Here is a 3,526-nt window from a genome sequence, read left to right as displayed (position 1 = left end):
CAATTTGAAATTGAAGAAGAGTCCCTGGGTTTTGAAAATTCTTTCGATATTCCAGAAACGGAATTAATTGAAGAAGAAGAATGGAATGGGACTCCCCAAAATCCAAGGACTCAACTTTTTCGAGTCGAGTGAACGGGTCGTGTGTTAATAAATCGCCGTGTGTTTCTTTCTTCGTGTGATTTTTCAGTGGACGGATAATTAATCGACAGTGATTGTAAAGTAGATAACGGATATTAATTAGTAGATACATTTTAGATTTTCTTGCAATAGTTTAAATTGTTATGTTATGCAATTGTATAACTGTTATAGATTTTTATTGTCATCAAAATGTTTCTTACCTCTAATGGATTAGTCACAAATATTAACGAGTTAAAATAATGAAAATAATAAATTCTACTTGTGAATTCATTACAACACTATTTATTTTCTTTATTGAGTTTTACCTTTATAGATTTAAATGTATTTTGTTATTGTAAAAGACTACTATAAAATATTAAAAAATAGTTTTAAAGAAATGTGAAACTATCTTCTCGAGAACTAACGAATTTGCTGTTACAAAGTTAACGATAAAATATCATAAAATATTATATTACTCAAAGCTAAATAAATAAGCCTTTAATAAATCTATTGTTACATTTATTTACATTATTCATAATTAGTTTATGTATGTACATTCTTCCACTTATTTTTACATCCTTTACTTACAGCAAGGATGAGTCAAAAAAGGACTTTAACAAAAAGTGTACAAACTGTAATCAATATCTCCGGAAAAAAGGTGGAAGAGTAAAACATATTATTTCAGATTTAGAAGCAAGCTCTTTAGCCAACTTGCTAAATAAATTAGTAAGATTAGGTGATACGTTGTGCAATAATTGCCGTCCACGCCTATATTTTACGTCAGACAAAAACACATTAGAAATCAGTGATTATGCAATGAACGATTTGTCAGAACAATTGTCACAAGCATCTTTGAAATTATCATCACAGCAAACTTCTCAGTCATCAATGACGTCAAATCCAAAATATGTGTGTAAACCAGAAAAGCCAGCGTTGATAATCGAGACTGTCGAAAAGCCGTTTAAAAGAGTGGTTGCAACTGAGAAATATTGCTGTTTATGTTCATCGGTATCAGGACAGAAACGTTTACTTGTACCATTTGAAGCTCGTATGCAAACTTTCATAAAAAAGCGCATATTCATTCCGAATCGCAATCGATGCTGTCCAAAACATTTGATTAAAAAACGGTTTTATGATGAAGACCTCGATAACTTACGTTGTTTCAAATTATAGTAAAGTAGAAGTAACAGAATTGAGCAAATATCTAGAACAATTGTCTGTCAGGTGCGATTCTAGTATTCATGATAAAATTGGCGATTTTTCACTTTCTGAGGAACGGATTAAAGTATTCACAGGCTTCACTTGGGAAAACATCATACAACTACGTGATATGATGACTTCAATGAGGAATTCTGGAAATGTCCGAAATGTCACTCAGGCTCTCGTTGTTTTTTTATTGAAATTTAGATCTGGCAATTCAAACAAATTAATTACTTCTATTCTCCAGCTTGAATACGAGCAGCAAGTGTCAGATTTCTGTTAATCTGTGATCAAATCTTTTGAAAAAGATATATTGCCATTACATTTTGGAGTTCAAGCCTGTTCCCGAGACGACTTCTCATTAACAATCAAACATCTGTTTATGCTAATAAATTGTATGACGTACAGAATCAGTTAGCTATAATACGTACAGAATCAGTTAGCTATAATAATGCGATGGTTCGTATATTCGACATCAAAAAAGCTCAAACAACGAATATCAAAGGAAGTCATATTCGGGTCAGAAAAAGGTGCCTTTATGCAAACCACGAATTCACAACGTTCACGATTTGCACAACGAATGGATTTGTGATTGATGTGGCCGGGCCTTTTCATACCACGTAGAATGACGCTCAGATATTACAAATTAGTTTATCTAATTTGAATGGGTTGCGCAGCATTTTGAAAAAAGGCAACATTTTTATACTCGACCGAGGTTTCAGGGACGTGAAAAAATTTTTGAAAAACGAAGATTATCGAGTGCTTATGCCTGCGCTAAAAGGAAACTGTCCTCAATTGACGACACAAGAAATCAAACGAATCTCGTTTAGTTACAAAATTGCATTCGGTGATTGAAGCTGTGTACGGGATAATAGGACAAAAATTCAAGCTTCTTCATCATCAGTTAGATAACAAAATACTCCATAGTGTTGCTTCTTATTGCAAAATAGCGTGCTTTCTCATTAATACTTTTGGTAAGCGCTTAAACTCAGATACGGACATTTATGAAGAAGTTGTGGAGCAAATGATTTCAAAAAGCAATGTTGACAATTCATTAGCAACAGAAGCAGAAACAAAAATGTGTCGGCGAAAATTGCCCTTTCAGAAACTGTTTTCAACTGAGTTAATAGATTTTCCGGAAATGACGGAGAACGACCTAAAAGTTTTAGTCACAGGCTCTTATTAGTTATCGCAAGCAGTTTCTCACTTAGCAGAGATTATGGACAATAACGAAAACATAAGTGCTAATTTTTTAAGAAAAAATCAACGTATAGTTAAATTTGAAATCAGATCGCGATACATCACCTAAAAAACCTATAAATGTTATATAGAATACGCGCCGAATACAATTGGGAAAGCTGGTATTTTACGTTACACATGTGAATGTGCTAATGGACTAAGAACAGTTGGCTGTTGCTTACATGTTGCAACAATTATATATTTTACTTGGCACATGCGAGATATTTATCTCGTATTGTAAGACTAGCGGAAGTATTAGTCAAACTTTTTAATGTTGAACAAATTGATCCTGTAATAAATGCCGACAGTGATGAGGATTGATTATAGGATAGACATTTCTATTTTTATAATAACAATTAAATAAATACATTCTGTGTGCCATAAATTTTTTTTACTTTTATTTGTTTATTTGCATACTTTTAAGAAGTGAATTAATAGAAACTTATCAATATAAAACGAATTTTGGATTAAACAGCTTCGTAGATAAAAAACCTTAACTCTCTTAAAAATAAGTGTAAAATAAGTTTATTATGTTTGTTACGTGCATGATATAGTTAGAAATTGATCTTTGTTTAAAAAAAAGTGGAATAACTGCTAAAATCAGTTAAATTGATTTTCCGACTGAAAAAAATTGAAACCTCGCAGTTTAAACTACGCGAACTCTATACTATTAAAGTTTTATACTATTGTTTGCAGATATAAGATCGGAGGTAAGTAATTATATTTAGAAACAATTTAATATATGTCAACCAAATACATTTAAGAAAAATAAGAAAAAAATCGGTTTTTATTTTTTTTCGCCACGTTCCACCAAATAAAAAAATCTGAAAAAAATATCGAATATAATATGGCATAAGACTTATCTATTGAATTGTTTTAAAGGTGGCTAATTTATTAGATCTAGAGAAAATGCGATTTAAAATATTCTGGATTTTTTTAAAAACAGAATTTTCAGCACAGAATGACAACA

Source organism: Wasmannia auropunctata, unplaced genomic scaffold, assembly GCF_000956235.1.
Source record: "Wasmannia auropunctata unplaced genomic scaffold, wasmannia.A_1.0 LD336069.1, whole genome shotgun sequence".
Lineage (NCBI taxonomy): Eukaryota > Metazoa > Arthropoda > Insecta > Hymenoptera > Formicidae > Wasmannia > Wasmannia auropunctata.
Note: the sequence above shows the minus strand (reverse complement) of the source record.